This window comes from Sorex araneus, chromosome 9, assembly GCF_027595985.1.
Source record: "Sorex araneus isolate mSorAra2 chromosome 9, mSorAra2.pri, whole genome shotgun sequence".
NCBI lineage: Eukaryota > Metazoa > Chordata > Mammalia > Eulipotyphla > Soricidae > Sorex > Sorex araneus.
The window spans coordinates 35,710,268-35,728,091 of record NC_073310.1 but is presented as its reverse complement, the minus strand read 5'-3'; the positions used below and the strand labels follow the sequence as shown (position 1 = coordinate 35,728,091).

The 17,824-nt window shown below is 38.2% G+C and overlaps 1 protein-coding gene and 1 pseudogene across 1 annotated transcript in view; one reads left to right on the top strand and one right to left on the bottom strand.

Moving 5' to 3' along the window:
- PLD5 (phospholipase D family member 5) overlaps positions 1 to 17,824 on the bottom strand; it is a 393,721-nt gene that overhangs the window by 79,348 nt on the left and 296,549 nt on the right. The window lies entirely within an intron of this gene.
- Positions 1,086 to 10,969, top strand: LOC105943360 (nuclease EXOG, mitochondrial-like; annotated as a pseudogene).

Genomic DNA, 17,824 nt, shown 5'->3' with positions numbered 1-17,824 from the left:
GCAAACAGCATCCTCAAAAAGAGCAGAGTGGCCATAATATTATCAGAGGCCAGCGACATCAGACAGAAGAAGGTTATAAGAGACAGGGCAGGTCGTTTCTGAATTACCAAGGGATCTGTATATCAGAAACATACTTGCACCTAATAGGGACCAGCAAAATAATTAAAGCAACAGTTATTAGACTTGGAGAAAAAATTGGTAGCAACACAATAGTATTTGGAGATTTCAACACCACTGTTGCACCTTTTAATAGATCAACTAGACTAAAGTTCAGCAAAGAAATACTTTATTTGAGGGAGGAAATGGAAGAGAGGGGGTTAGTAGATATATAAATATTATATAACACATTCTTCTCTAGTGCATGTGGGATACACTCCAAAACAGATTATAATCTGGGCCACAAATATTACCTCCATAAAATCAAGAGGATAGGAGTTGTATCAACTATCTTTTCATACCATGATATAATGAAAATAGGATTCAATCAGACACAGATATGTGGGGGGTGGGCGTAGGAATCAAGCAATTGGAAATTAAATAGCTTGCTACTGAGCAACCAGTGGCTTAGAGAGGAAATCAAAAGATTTTTGGAAACAAATGAAAATGAAGAAACAATCTACCAGAACTTGTGGAACACAGCAACATCAGTGTTAAGAGGAAAGTTTAGAGCTCTGCAAGCATATATCAGAAATAAAGAAAGGGCTCACAAAAATAACATAACTTCACAGCTTCTGATCTTGAAAAATGACTGACAAAATGATCCCAAACAAAGCAGGAGAAGTAAAAAATAAAACAGAGCAAAAATTAATGAGCTAGAATAAAAAAAATCAAAATATCATTGTCTGGTTCTTTGAAAAAATAAACAAAATCTATAAACCACTGGCAAGTCTCAGAGAGAGAGAGAGAGAGAGAGAGAAGAGAACCCTAATAAACCAAATCAGAAATGTAAGTGGTGGACATCATAGCAGAAAATGCAGAAATTCAAAGGATCATTACAGATTACTTTGAAAATATTTACGCCAAGAAGCAAGAGACCTTGAAGAAATAGATAAATTCCTAGATTCCTGGATTCCTATAACATCCTAATGCTGAACCAAGAAGATTTGGAATACTTGAACAAACCTACCACTATCAAGGAAATTGAAGTGGTAATCAAAAATGTTCCCCAATCAAAGGCCTGGACCCAGACATATTCAGTAGAGAATTTTTTCAAATCTTTAAAGATGAATTACTGCCAATTCTTTTCAAGTTTTTCAGGAAATCGAAGAAATAGAAACATCCCAAATAGCTTCTATGAGTCAAATATCACTCTGATATCAAAAGTAGACAAAGATATCACAAAAAAGACAGTTACAGTCCAATATCCTCAATAAAAACAGATGCAAAGATCCTCAACAGAATACTAGCAAATAGAGCCAATGATTCATCAAAAGATCTTATACCATGACCAAATAAGATTCATCCTGGGGATGCAAGGATGGTGTAACATTCACAGTTCAATCAATGTAATACACCATATGAACAAAAGTAAAGATAAAAACCATATGATCATATCAATAGATACAGAGAAAACATTTGACAAGATTCATCACCTGTTTATGATGTAAACTCTCAGCAGAATGGGCATTGAAGAAACTTTTCTCAATACAGTCAAAGCCATCTACCACAAACCCATGGCAAGCATCATTCTCAATGGGGAGAAACTAAAAGCCTTCCCTCTAAGATTGGGGACAATGCAAGGTTGCCCTCTCTTGCCAATCCTATTTAATATAGTACTGGAAGTTTTGGCCATAGCAGTTAGTCAAAAAAAGATATCAAGAACACTCTAATAGGAAAATAAACAGTTATAAATCACTATTTGCAGATGACATGATATTATATTTAGAATATTTAAAATGTATCAAAATAAATTATATTTAAAATATATTAGAATATTTTATATATTCCTCAAAAAAAGACTACAAAAAAAGGTCCTGAAAGTAGACTAGAGACTGAACAGAATGGCCACTCAATACCCCTATTGCAAACCACAACACCCAATTGGAGAGAGAGAACAAAAGGGAATACCCTGCCACAGAGGCAGGGTGGGGTGGGGGGAGATGTTATTGGGGGGTGGAAGGGATACTGGGTTTATTGGTGGTGGAGAATGGGCACTGGTGGAGGGATGGGTTCTTGAACACTGTATGAGAGAAACAAGCACTAAAATATGTAAATCTGTAACTGTACCCTCACGGTGATTCACTAATTAAAAAATAAATTATTAAAAATAGGTAAAATAGTAAAGTGGCAGGTTAAAAAATTAATGCCCCAAAGTTCATGGCTTTGCTATATACAAAAGAGAAAAAAGGGATATTTAAAAAATACTCTGTTCCCAATTGCACCTCAGAAAATCGAGTACCTCAGAATCAGCTTAACTAAAGAGGTGCAGGACCTATGCAGGACCTATACAAAGGAAACTACAAAAACTACTTCAAGAAATAGTAGTGAACACAAGAACATGGAGACACATCCCCTCCTCATGTACGGGGAGAATATCATCATGAAAATGGTAATACTCCTCAAAGCATTACAGATTTTATGTGGTCCCTATAAGGGTACCCATGATATTTTTCAAAGAAATAGAGCAAACACTCCTGAAATTCAAACTGTAGTAAAAATTAATTAAAGCAACCAGGTATTGGAATAAAGGCACATAAAAATGCTGTACATCACTAATCATCAGGAAAATGCAAATCAAACAACAATGAGATATCATGTCACATATCAGAGACTGTCACACACCAAAAAGAATAAGAACAACCGGAAATTACACCTGGCTATGCGCAGGGATTACTCCTGATTTTGCACTCAGGAATTACTCCTGGCAGTGCTCAAGGGACCATATGGGATGCTGAGAATAGTACTCAGGTTGGTCGCGTGCAAGGTGTACCCGCTGTACTTAACTGCTCCAGCCTGAAATCTTGTCTTTTGCAGCATCATTCACTCTTCTATACTCTTTGTTCCTATCTCAAATTGCCAAATGCTGATAGAACACCAGCACAACACCAACTACTAGTAAGGGTTCATAAATATTTTATTATATCTTACAGTTATTTGTATATAGAGAAGTTAAATATTAATAAAATATACATGTTCTCCATCCTAACACAGTATTCACTTTTAGCACAATTTTATATTGCTCCAATTTAGAATAGCTTATTATAATCTATACTGTTTTACTTTATTCTATCATACAAAAGGAGAGAGAATGAGAGAGAAAAAGAGTGAGAGAGAGAGAGAGAAAGAGAGAGAGGAGAGAGAATAAAAGTGCTTGCCCCACAGGAAGGCTTGGGTGGGTGAGGGAGGGTGCTAGGGAAACTGGTGACATTGGGTGGGAAATGTACATTGTATAAGTGAAACCCATTCACAAACAGCTTTATAACTGTATATCTCATAGTGATTAAATAAAAATAAATTATTTAGATTAATTAAAATAAATAAAATCAGGACAAATACATTAGCATCTTTTTTTTTTTTTGACTTTTTGGGTTCACATCCAGCAATGCTCAGGGCTGACTCCTGGCTCTGCACTCAGGAATCACTCCTGGCGGTGTTCAGGGGACCAGATGGGATGCTGGGAATCAACCCCGGTAGGCCATGTGCAAGGCAAATGCCCTACCCGCTGTACTATCACTCCAGCCCCATATACCTTAGCATCCTGTCACTGAGTATGACATTCACTTATGGGGCAAATAGTTGCCCATTACTAGATTAATAAAGGTCTGTTTAAAAAGTAGTTTAAAATGTTGTTAAGCTTTTTCAATGATGCATTAACATTTCACTTATATTGAATGTCTTTTCAGGTGATTTATTATAAGAGACATTTATTGTAATATTTTACTTATTATTGTAGATGTTTAAATATTATATAACATATATTTTCAAACATAAAGCCAATGTTCTGTTTTTATGGTAAAATACACTTTTATACCTTTATAGACTTATTTCAGATTTTTCCTTAAATTCTTAATTCTCTTTTACTAAACTGTATGTTTGTGGTATTTATCTATTTAATGTAAATTTAAAAATATCTTATTACAAAATTATTCATACTATTAATGTTAAAATTTATATATTTATAATATATAATAATTCTATAAAATTTTAAAATCAAACTTGTCATTGATTTATGATTTTACAGAATTTCAGGTGTTTAGCTGTATCAATCTATGTGTATAGTTGTCATCACCTCCACAATGAATTTTTTAAAACTCTCTGATATGTGTGATAAAATGAAATATAGTAAGAGAACAACATATGGCTAAAGTCATCAAGACTAGAGATTTTTCCTACAAAAACTGGGCTGACATGGAAAGGGCTACAATGGGAGGGGGCCTAGAAACACTGGTGCAGAATAACAGGCACTCTGATGATGGGTTGGTGTTGAAATAATGTATACATCAATGACGCATGAAAATTATAAATAACAGCATTGTAAATTCAGGTACATCAATCAAAATGATAAAAATAAAATAAATAAAAATATTGAACATAAAATATTTGTTACTTTTAATGACAGTACACTGAAAGAGTAGAATGAACTATGCACTTGTAAAAATTTATGCTCTGCAAACCAACATTATTTCAGAAAATTAAATGTAAAGAGAATTTTGATCATCCAGTAGGTATATAGAGAGATTGCACTGGTTCAAGTCTAAGGAAGAGATTCTATAACTGTTTTAGATAATAGAAATTTAATGTGAGAACACATGTTGCACAGGACCCCAAAGCTAAAAGAATTACCTAAGAATGTAATTTTCTTAACAGATAGGTCCAAGTATCATATTTATTCATCAGTACAGTCCATATATTATAAATTGTATAAGCAAAAAAGTAAAACATTACATTCTTTTTTTTTTTTTTGTAATTTATTTTATTGAATCACCAAGTGGAAAGTTACAAAGTTCTCAGGCTTATATCTCAGTTACACAATGCTCAAACACCCATCCCTTAACCAGTGCCCATATTCCACCACCAATAAAAACAAAAACAAAAGCAAAAACAAAACAGACAAACAGACAAAAGAAAAAAAAACAGTATACATCCCACCCCTCACCCCCCAACCCACCCCGTACGTGAGTGATAATTTCACTTCCTTTTTCTCTTTACCTTGATTACATTTCAGATTTCACCACATAACTCACTATTGTTGTTAGAGTTTCAAAAGAGACTCACTATTTTTGTTGGAATTTATCCCCTAAGAATACAGCTCTATTAATAGGGAAATATTTGATAATAAGTTTTCCATTGATGAGAATGAAGAAATAAAATGTCGGTTTACAATTTCTGTATTATAGTAATTAAGTCCGCGAAGATTTAAGTTTGAAAATGAATCATTTTTCCTGGAACAGCAGTAGCCAAAGTTAGTTCACAGTCTCCATACATGGGTGCAAGCACTTGCTGGAACCCCAATTCCTAAAGCTGTCTCTGGTTCCCGCTTGTTCCACATCCACCGGCTCTGCAGGGCCATGGGGGCCGGGGCCGAAAACCCGGCCGGCCGGAGCCGAGCACGGGCCCCGACTGGGGCTGGCCCTGTATCCCGAGGCTGTTTCAAGTTCAAAGCACACATTATTATTATTTTTTTTTATTCCGCGCCAAAGTTCATACCTTCTCAACGGACCCGCAAAATGTCGGACAGCACGCCTTCTCCCGGAGGGGAGAGAGACCAAGAAGGAAGGTTATTTCCTCCGTTAGCCGGCGTGGGGCAAAAGCTTAGTTCACAGTCTCCATACATGGCTGCAAGCACTTGCTGGAACCCCAGTTCCTAAAGCTGTCTCTGGTTCCCGCTTGTTCCACATCCACCGGCTCTGCAGGGGCATGGGCGCCCGGGCCGAAAACCCGGCCGGCCGGAGCCGAGCACGGGCCCCGACTAACATTACATTCTTTAATCCCAAGTAGCCATGATTATTTAATGAAATGTGCTACCAGTTTAGCACAACTTCTCAAATCAAATTGAACCTCATCTTTTATACCTCGACGTTTTGACTCAATATTTTCCTTTTATTCATCAGAACAATTGTGGAGAGCCTGACTTCATAAAGAAATTCCAAAATCAATTAATTTGAGATAGTAACTTCAGAGTAATATTTTCTTTAAAAATTAAAAATACCTTTGTTTTGCCCTACAGTGTCTTGATGCCTCAACACACGGTTTAGGAATCACAGCTCTAAGCTATCTTAGATTTATGATTGAAAGAATTTTTATCATTTTATTTTCTATTAAAAAAAGTTGGTTGTGAGGGGAGTTCTCCCAAGCAGAAAGGAGTATAAGTAGTAAGAGTACTGGTAGGAACTCCTAGAGATACTTCATCCAGCAGTAGTATGGAATATCAAGTGCTCATATTCTGCACTGTATACCACCTGCTGCTTGAGTTAGTAGTGCTGTGGGCTATCACTTTCATAGCCAGTAGATACTATTTTATACAGGAGGCTTAGGGGATATATTGTGCTTGGGTCAAAATAGGAGTCTTGTACATGCCATGCAAGTACTCTAGTTCTTTGAGCTATCTCCCTAATATCTCAAAGAATGTTTAAACTTCAACTAGTTTTAACTCCTTGTCAGTGATATAATTAGAACTCATTGCATTGCTTGCGCACACGTGTATGAGTGTGTGTGGAGACACACACACACACACACACACACACACAGAGAGAGAGAGAGAGAGAGAGAGAGAGAGAGAGAAAGAGAGAGAGAGAGGAAGATAATAAAAAGGACTTCAGCATGCTGTTATATTTCATATGAGATTAAAGAAATACTGGAGATTGAAGAGCAATGAATTAGTCTAGATTGCAACACAAAAATATCCCTACTGACCCCAAACTCCCAATTCCATATTCTCTTGTCCAAAGTAGCAAAGTGGTAAGTTTCCTTTGCAAAAAAGCATGACTGACTTACTCAACACCACACTGCATAAAATGATCGAAAACCTGACTGACTTACTCAGACAGCTGGCTGCCTATGTTTACATCATTTTTGAGCCTACCCTGAAATATAGACATTTGTCACTGTGTGTTTCTGAAATAAATGGGCTCTCTCCTAACTGGTCCCACATAATTAAAACAGCACAGCCCTGCTTCATTACCATAATGAGTAATGATTCATCTGCCAAATGTACTGCAAACACTGGCTGGGCACTTCTTTAAAAATAAAGAAGAGAATTAAAAATAAAGGAGAATTAAGACCAAGAATATTAATAAAATTAACTGAGAATACTGCATGTTCTTTTTATAATTAAATTCAGGGAGAGGAGGGCAAAAATCATTGCAATTATTGTCTAGATGTCCATAAACAGGGTTCTGTTTTATTTTCAGATAAGATAGAAACAATTATAAAACTACTCTATAAATATTCCTTGAGGATTAGAGATAATAAAGAAGAGAAACAGTTTGTTTAAGAATCAATCTTGTGATCCCATTAAGTATTTTTTTATTTCCCTAAGTAGGACTTTTAAGGCTACATCTTTTTTTTTTTAATCTTGTACTGGGTATATTACTGAGAGGAAATGAAAAGAATAAGCCTCTATGCTTTTATTTTTTTAAGGATGGCATTTTAATTCTAATGAGATTCTTTTGCTTTTGCTTTTTTTTTTTCTTGTGAAAAATAGGAAAGCTTCACAGCTTAATGTGTTGACAAGTTTTCACCAGTTTCTAGACTTTTGTAGCCTCTTGATGATGATTGTGGAACCAGCATCTGTCAGCAAGACCCAGAGTGATTATCCATAAGTAGGTGTTTGGTAAAAATTTCAACTTGTTATGATCATTAGAACCCATATTATAAAAGGAAAGCAATATGATCAGTTTCTTGGCAATGATCTATGAGGCTTTTACTATGCTGGTTGATCATATGTGGCATGTTAGGCACTATATGCTCATTAAGTATATTTTAAATAAAACTATAGTAGTATAAACACTAGACTTCATGAGGGATACTGAAAAATTTAAAAACTACACAAATAACTAGGGCCCATATTAGTTTTCATAGGGGCCCAATAACTGGACAATAACACTCTTCAGGTATCCCAAAGAGGAATCGAAAGAGCTATGCTTGGAATATCACATTTCACTCAAGTGAGAGAAGGGATCTGGAGTTCTGGCCTCTGTTAAAGATCAATAATCAGGGACACTATCTCATTTGCCAAGGCATTGAAAATCAGGTGGGCCAGACACGTAATGCAATTTTGAGACGATTGCTGGACTAGAGCTGTTACCGACTGGATTCCATGGGATGTCAAAAGACCACGTGGCCTCCCACCTACAAGATGGTCAGACTTCTTCGTCAAAACCCTGAACGAACAGTTTGAGGCTCTTCGTGTTCCTGAAGCGAACAGGTACCATTGGGCTACACTAGCATGTGACAGGGATGAATGGAGACGTTACTGGCACCTGCTCAAGCAAATCAAAGATCAATGGGATGACAAGTGATACAAGTGATACAAATAGCTAGAATGAAAACCAGCATTAACAAGAGACATTTATGAATCTAAGAATTTTTACTAAAATAAAAAATAGTTGTTGTAAAGGTACTCAGTCTTTCCTATATTTTCTCATTTAATTTTATGCAATCTTTTTAAAGTTTCTGTAAACTAATAAAACCATTATTTAACAGATCTGAAAATTGAGATTTAAAAAGCGTATGCAAATTTAGTCACAGAAACAATATTTTTATGCCATCATTATTTTATAGCAAAACAATATCTTGTTTTACACTATTGTTAATTCTAATCCTTTCACACAGCCAACCCGTGTTCGATTCCTCCGCCCCTCTTGGAGAGTCTGGCACGCTACTGAGAGTACTGTGCCCGCACGGCAGAGCCTGGCGAGCTACCCGTGGCGTATTGGATATGCCAAAAACAATAACAATAAGTCTCACAATGAGAGACGTTACTGGTGCCCACTCGAACAAATCGATGAGCAATGGGATGACAGTGACAGTGACATCATTCCAACACCGCACCCATCATTAGTGTACCTGCTGCCCTCCACCAGGTAAGCTCAGCTCTGTAGACAAAATCCCTGGTTCTGATGCCCTTAGCTATTTACTGTTCCTTTTTTCTGTTTATATTCAACTTATGGGAGATAATATTTTTTTATTGTGGAGGTGGTAACACCTACACACATGTAGATGAATAAAGTCAAATTCTTGAAATTCCACAAAATTGTATATCAGTGATAATTTGATAATTTTTCAAAATACATCTTTTTATAGGTATATAAATTTTAGAAATAGTATAAATAATTGTATGCAAATTCAGTTTAAAATATGTGAAATAGATAAATCCTACAATGCACTTATTAATAGAGAGGAGAGAATATTTTTTAAAAATTAAAAGAAAAACCTTATTTGGCCTGTGAAAGTCAAAAAACATGGGTCTGGAGTGATAGTCCACTGGGTAGGATGCTTGCTTTGCACACAGTCAGCTCAGGTTCAATCCCTGGAAACCTATATGGTTCCCAAGCCCCAGAAGGAGTTTGAATAATCCATGAGCAAAGAGCCAGGAGTAAGCCCTGAGCAGTACTAGATGTGGCATAAAATAAAAGAGAGCGAGAGGGAAAAAAAGTGAGCTTTCCCTAAACAAGAATTATTGTCTTCTTTTAAAAAAAATTATTTTCTCCTCACACCTCATATAAACACTGTGATTTACAGTTGTTTATGACAATTTGTTACAGACATTCAATATACCAACACCAATCCCAGCGCCATTGCACCTTCCCTCCACCATTATCTCCAATTTTCCCAGCCTGTCCCCATAATAGGCCCTCAATAATTTACTTTATATTGCTTGTTATAATTAGCTAAAAGAATGATCAAGGCTGCACCGAGGGGCGCAGGTGTCTGGGTGGGCGCGCGCTGCCCGCGGGCTTCGTGGCCGGGGCCGCGCTGGGCGCGGAGTCAGAGCTCAGAGCCGGTGCCAGATACGGAATCACTCCTGGTGGGCTCAGGGATCATGTGGATGGCCAGGGATTGAATCTGGGTCAGCTGCCTGGAAGGTTCTGTAGAAAAAGCTGTCTTGGAACAGTTTGGATTCCCTTTAACTGGAACAGAGACAAGGTGTTACACTAATCACACCTTGTCTTGTGATCAGTCCAAGCGGGTCCCAAGATGGGTTCCTGAACATATATCCAAGAACAAGATATTAGGTAATGCAGACAGAAAACAGTGTGAATTCAAGCCTGATCCCAATATCTCTCCGACCTTCAGTGCGATCAATGAGGACTATATTGGAAGTGGTTGGTCTCGAGGTCATATGGCTCCAGATGGAAATAACAAATTCTCATCTAAAGCCAGGGCTAAAACTTTTTACCTTTCTAATATTGTGCCTCCGAATTTTGAGAATAATGCTGGCTATTGGAACAGAATAGAAATGTACTATCGAGAACTGACAGAGCGGTTTGAAGATGTCTGGATCGTGTCTGGACCATTTACTTGGCCGCTGACTGGTAGTGATGGGAAGGAAACAGTTAGTTGCCAGGTGATTGGCCAGGACCACATGGCTGTCCCCTCGCATCTCCTCAAGGTGATCCTGGCTCGCAGAAGCCTGCTGTCTGCAGAACCACTGGTGCTCAGGGCCTTTGTGGTCCCCAGTGAAGCTATTGGCTTCCAATCCCAGTTAAGCAAATTCCAAGTGAGTCTCCAGGACCTGGAGAAGTTGTCTGGACTTGTGTTTTCCCCTCGTTTGGATAGAACTCGTGATATCAGGAACCTCTGCTCCATGGACACCCGCAGGCTCCTGGACTTCCAGGAGTTCACGCTTTACCTGAGCACATGGAAATTCGAGGGGGCCCGGACAGTGGAAGCCATCAGGGAGAATCTGAGGAACTTGGGCGTTGAGCCTGATGATTACTTCTAGAAGCGCTATGAAAAGAAATAAGAACTCAAAGCTAAGGAGCAGTCAGAAAAGCAGCCAGAAACCCCGGAGCAAAAGCCGTCTTAGTCTTAGTCCCTGGAGCCGTGGGGTGTGGTGACAGCCATGTCCTGCTCAGGCTGGCCATCTGCTGGGCACTCTGCTCTGACAGAGACGATAGGCTCCGAAGAGCAGAGACCTCCCGGGTGCGGGGGTGCTCAACCGCAGGGACACTGTGACATCCGCAGATCTCGGGTCAAATTGGCTGAAGGACTGTGTCCACAGGGTGACACTGTGCCATTCTGTACATGGAGTGCGCAGAGTTTTATCTCATCATGCCTCCAAATTGTGCAGAGGCCTGCATGGATCTGCTCAGCTTTCTCAGAACTCCACGTCCTGTGGCTCATTTGCCTGGACCTGAGCAGACCTTAGAGACAGCTTTTAGAAAACCTCCCCCGTTGTGTTTGTTTCCTGTCCTCATAGATCATGTATTTCTGTTGCTCCTCTTCTCCTGGACTCGCTGTTCCTCCTCGTCTGTTGAATAGAGGGACTCCACAGCCACATTTTCTGCGCACTTAATTCTGTGTTCTGTGAATGGAGGTCAGAGCTTTCCCCGTATCTCAAAACACCTCTCGGAGGTAAATGCTGTTCACCTCATTTCACCCAGGAGAGGATGGGGAGGCGCAGGGATCCAGTCTTCTGACCGAGATTCACCTTTCCAAAGAAGTAACAGACGAGCTCAGAGGCACAGAAGGCCGAGAGAGGAAAGATCGCCTGCAGCAGGTCCAAATCATCCGTGACACAGAGCTTTGGCGTCACCTAAGAACTCCATGACTGCGTGTAACTGAGGCTGCGTGGTCAGAGGCCTCCGGTTTCTTGGCTGCCAGCCAGCCAAAGGCCCTTTGTTTTTATTTTGCCATGCCGGGGTCGAACCTAGTGCCATACACACACAGCACAAATGGCTCATGCTCTGCCACTGAGACGCTGCCACGGACAAATGTCCCCTGTCTCGTCCCCTCTTTTATTCTCCATAAAGATGCCGTCACAGAAATTTGAGAGCTGATAGGGGGGCTTCACCAGCGCCCCTGCTCCCTTGCAGGGGTGCACTTCCTGTAGCGACTAGGCAAAGTAAATGAAGTGTTCCTGGCTTCCAGGTGAAATTGCAGTTCCAAGGCCAGGGACTCTGAGGAGGGCCTCTGCCCAGCTTCACTGCCTCAGGATCTGCAGTTTCGTGCCCTCTGGCCTGCCTGGAGGGCGTCAGGCAGGCTGTGCTTCGGGCCACAGACAGGAGATCCAGGACTCCAGTTCTGGAGCCCAAGCTCTGTCTAGATTGGGGTTGAGTAAGAGAATCCTTTCCTGGCCCTCTCAGCCAAGGCAGAGGGGAAACTAAAATCTCTGAAAATAGCCCAGAGGAACTTGTCAGAATGCATCCTGCCCATGCTGTCTCTCCAAGTGGTGTCGCAGGAAACATTTCCTTGGTGTTTTTAATATGTGTCTCTGGCAGAAAGCTGAATAAAAAGGTAAAGATGTTGATGAATAATAAAAAAAAAGAATGATCAAAAAGTATTTCCTCAGAAGAAAGTTAGCAAAGATTGTATATCTCATCATGAAGCTATCTTTAAGCCCTTGTATAAGAGATTACTAAGATGTTACAGGTTAAGCCTTCTGTCTTGATATTTTGTTAATTGAGATTGGATGCCTTCTACATTACATCCCATCCAATCTGGTGTGCTACTCCTGGCTTATCAGTGTTGTAGAGTTTGAGGTGTTATGTGACCAGGTGCTCCAGGAAGTCCAGGATTTTTAATGGGATGATACAGCTAGAATTAAATTTTTAACTGCGTGGTGTTTGAGTGTATGTGTGTGACTGCCAAGGCCTCCAGAAGTACTAGGAGATGGGGGGACGTGGTCCATCCTCAATTCCATGAAAGACTGGATATTTCAGTCACAAAACCCACATACCTACGTTTTTCTAAAGATTGATTTCTGAATGAGGCTCATCCTGAGCATTGGACTACGGCTGAGAGCATGGTGGCAATTATGGAATGTGGAGGTTTTCAGACATGGGGGCTCTGTTTGGGTGGATGCTGGGCTCACTCACTCTCCTCTAGGGTTTCCCAGATGACTTAGCCTTGTGCTGGGTCTGAAAGAATCTCTGAAACTTGTTGATATCTTTCAAGATTTACTCATGAGTCTATGGATCATATCCAGTGAATGAGTTTACATGGCACTGGAGGTGGCTTGTAGGTGTGACGCAGAATTTTGTCTTTATGTCATAAAATGTTATATTATAGACAATGCTTAAGTAAAATTACAATAAAAAATCTCAGTAAATGTAAAAATTAAATGAAACAGTAGTTTATTACTGAAAAATATATTAAAAACCTTACAAGCTAAGAACAAAAATAATTTTGTCCTGCAAAAACTTTCATTATTGGTTATTTTTTCACTGTTTTAGAAGGTTCCCAGAATGACAGGAAAAACTCAGTTCAGACCTATGATACCAAAGTCTGTCTGGATTTTAGAATCATGTTTAATATCAAAAAGATATTCATTCAGTCCAGGGCTGGGTATTTGACAGTAACGGACCTTTCTTAATCTATAAAAGGGCAATCATAAGTAAATAAATGAATGTCAGATTCAATAATGACATTCTGAAAAGTTTATCTTGTCTTATTTATGTATTTATTTAATTGGTTTCGAGCCTTGCACAGCAGTGCTCAGGGTTTACATTTGGCCCTGTGCTCAGGGATCACTTCTGGTAGGGCACGAAGGACCATATGAGATGCCAATTCCCTAAACTGTTTCTGTCCATGAAACTTTCTATTGTTCCTTCCATGCTGAGTGATAATTTTTAGCTGGATAGAGTGTTCTTGGTCTGGTGTTTATTTCATTGAGTTCACCACTTTCTCCTGGGATCAAAGTCTCATTTGATACTTCTACTGGGAATAGTATGGGATTTCCGCTGTATGTTAGCTCCTTTTTGATCTTGCTTTCAATGATTCTGCCTCTGTCTTTTGTCATTCTGAATTCAATGTATCTTGAATTTCTTTTTCTTTGTGTCTATTTTCACTAGGATCCTTTGGGCCTCTTGCATCTGGGTGCTTAAACAACTGAGCGCTACAACATTCTTATCTATGATTTCTTAAACTAGTGGTTCTTCTTCAAATTTGCCTTCCTATTCTTCAGGATTCTGACACTTGAATTGTTCCTCTTGAACTCATCCCATAGTTCTTTGGTGTGCAGTTCCTTTTTTTTAGACCTTCTTTCATCTTCTGTTGTCTTATAGAGGTTTCCTGTATTTCATCTTTGAGTTTACCCATCATTTCCCCAGCTGTCATTCTGCTGCTTAGACCTTATTCTAAGGTTGTTGTTTTTTTTTTCACTAAAAGTCAATCTTGATTGGTACTGATAGTACTAATTGGTACTATCAGTACTAAATAGTAATAGTACAATTACTGTTGTTGAGCTACTCATTGAACTTGATGAACTTTTATGTGGCTTCCTCATTGTGTTTGTTGTGCTCTTGCTATATTGAAGATGAATCTTTGTAGTTAGCCACATTGGGAATCTCTGAGGGAATAGATTGGGTGTTGCTATTTTCCTACCCAGAAGACAGGACATATCAGTGTGTGCAAGATCAAGTGAGGTCACACAATTCAGAACACAAGCAACTGCTTGAAGGGACAAAATCAGAGGGTCTGAGTTGTGGATATGGGCCTGCTTAGATATTGGAAGCTGGTGTCGGGGTTTCTGGGACCCATCTGGATGGGAGAGGAATCCACTTATGGTTTGAAAAAGCTTGGGATATTAGCCAGGATGTTAACCTTACCTGTAATGCTGGGTGAAAAAGCAGGGAATCTATGATATGGAGGTGAGTCTGCTGAGATAGACACAGAAGAGATTTAAACCCAGCTTTTAATATATTCCCTTTCCACATACAAATTGAGGTAAAACAAATCTGTATCATCCATTCATGAAGACATTCATGGCATTTGTGATGAAATAGGTGATAAAGTTCCTTGTTAAAATTTCAATTTGCACTAATATAAAGGCAACAATTTATTATATTTTCAAAGGAAATAAAATGCATTTTATTTCTCAAAAGATACCCATTATGGTAAAGCATTAGTTAGCTGACCTAATTCTACAAATTCTAACTCCTAACTAGGGATGGCCATGCACCAACAGAATAAGCTCCTAGAACAGATCCTTCTCAAATAGAGTCAAATCCTTAGAAGAAAATATATTTTGCCTTTTTGTCTTTCTACTATTCATTTCACAGAAGGTTAGTAATAGAAAGAATGATATTTATACTACCTTTGTACTTCATGCAACAAATAGGAAGATAAAGGCAGAATAGTAGGGCTGCAGTGATAGTACAGTGGGTAGGGGGTTTGCCTTGCATGTAGCCGACCTGGGTTCAATTCCCAGCATCCCATATGGTCCCCCAAGCACCACCAGGAGTAATTCTTGAGTGCATGAACCAGGAGTAACCCCTGAGCACCACCAGGTGTAACCCAAAAAGCAAAACAACAACAAAAAAGGGCAGAATAGTAGAAAATATGGGGAAGGAAGAGGAGGAATATAAAAGATAAAAGACAGGTGTTAGTGGGGTGTGTCTTGGACACTTTGGTTATGGTGAGGTGCAATAAATCTGTACATCCAAACTATAAGCATTACCCAAACCATAAATGCTATTATTACAAACATGTTACCTCAATTACACATTTTTTTCAAAAAAGAATGTCAGATAATACAGTGGATAAGTTATTAACCTTACATGCAGCCATCCCAGGTTTGATCCCTGCCATCCATATGGTTCTCTGAAGTACACTAGAAGTGTTTCTGAGTATAGAGCCAAATATAAGCCCTAAGAAGTGTGCCTAACCCACTTTCCCCCACAAGATGCATTAAAAATAAAAGAAAAAAAATCTCAGGATCCCCAATGTTAACCCTGAGCTATTTATTCATGACATTTTTGTGTATTGAACATCCAAACTGTTATTTTACATGTTGTTTGCAGTTTATGATCTAATTATATTTCTGTAATTTGCTATTGAACATATTTGTTACTCATGTATGCTTTATTAATATCATATATCTTTATATATACTGGGCCTGGAGCAATAGTACAGAGGATAGGGCACTTATCTTACATGCAGCCAACCTGGGTTTGGTCCCTGGCATCCCATATGGTCCTCAGAGCATCACTAGTCAGAGCCAGGAGTAACCTCTAAGCATTCCCAGGTGTGGCCCAAATAACAAAGTAACAATAACCAAAAATGAAATGTATGTTTACTCTGAGCTTGCTAAGGAATTTTTATACATTTTCAATAATGAATTAATATCTCATTTATATTGAATGTTCTATATCTTAGCAGGTTTTTGTATCCACAGAGATTTTTTCATTGCAATTTCTTGTTTGCCCATATTAGCACTGCTGACATGATTGGCAGTATCCATAATATTTTTTAATATTAAGCCCATTATTTCCTTTCTTAGGATAAAACACTTTATACTTAAGCCTATTCAGATTTCTCCTTTATATTTTCAAATTATCTTTGCTCTATTTAAATTTTACATTTGTAGGCTTTACTTATTTTATGTAAACTCCAAACTATATTAGCATGAAATTTTAAAAAGTAATAGTTTTATTAATGACAGGGAAGAAAGGATTCCCACAAAAATACCCATGTAGGAGGTGAAATTTGATGTTAGATTCCAGAGCTGAAAACTTATTTGAGTTTTATATAAGATATAAGACCAAGCATTATATTCTATTGTATCAAGTCATTTGATTTTTTTTATTTATATAGGTTAAATCATATAGCAAGCAATTACTACAAATTGACTTTAATTGATTTATTTTCTGATAATTGTATTTGCCATTCCTGTTAGTTTTGTTGAAGCAAGCAATATGAATTAAATTTGGTATGTGCCTGCTAAAGGGCAGACTGGCAAGTGTAAGGGAAACTGGGGACATTGGTGGAGGCGTCACACTGGTGCTGTGATGGGTGTTGGAATGCCTGAGGCAACTATATTATGAATAACTTTATAAATCATGGTGTAAATAATATTTTTAGAAATAAGTTCTTAAAATAACATGAAAAAATAGAAGCCAGTTTTGCACCTCTGTTCCATGCTGCTTTCTTTGTATTCTGGTACATTACCTTTTCCATTGTTTTCTAATAAAATTTTGTTTGTAAAAAATAAAGTTCTAGTCTCTCATAAGTTTCTGTTTCCTGAGAGCCAAAGAACCAGGTTTCTGTAACATATTTTGCAAATCAGCCAAGAGAAGTCCCATGAAGTGTAATACTTTCAAATCTTGGGAGAGAAAAGATTTACTATAATGGTTGATTGAGTGGTGACAAGTGACCACTTGAAGTTTTTCTCTTTTTATTTAAGTCATAAAAGGACAAAAAGTCTACTAAATTGTGTGTTAAAATTGGTATAAATTAATTTCAAAGACATAATGTTGTCTTGTTTTCTGTGCATCAGTAAGAAAGAGAGGACTTTAAGATGTGTAAAACTTGAGGGAAAAAAGAAGTTGAGTTAAGAGTCTCAGTGAGGAATGTTCCACAAGAACTAAATAAAACAATCCTAGGATATTGGAAAGTATACATTACATAATTAAGATGTGCATATATGTTAATAAAAATATATACTACTATGAAAGATCATAGCATTTTAATAAGTTTACATACAGGGCATTAATCATTTTATGTAACATGACAATAGAAATTGTTTGCCCTATCGTATTTTTATTCATAATCCATATGATCAAATTATCTTACTCCATATCAGTATCTATCAGAAAGTGGGTGATACTAAACCCAAAGGAGGGTTGGGGTACTGGAACAATTCATGTGGAGGTGACAGCCCCAGGTGCACATAGGTGATGCTTTCTGCTGCTTTGCTTAAAGAAAGCAAAATACTTGAGTA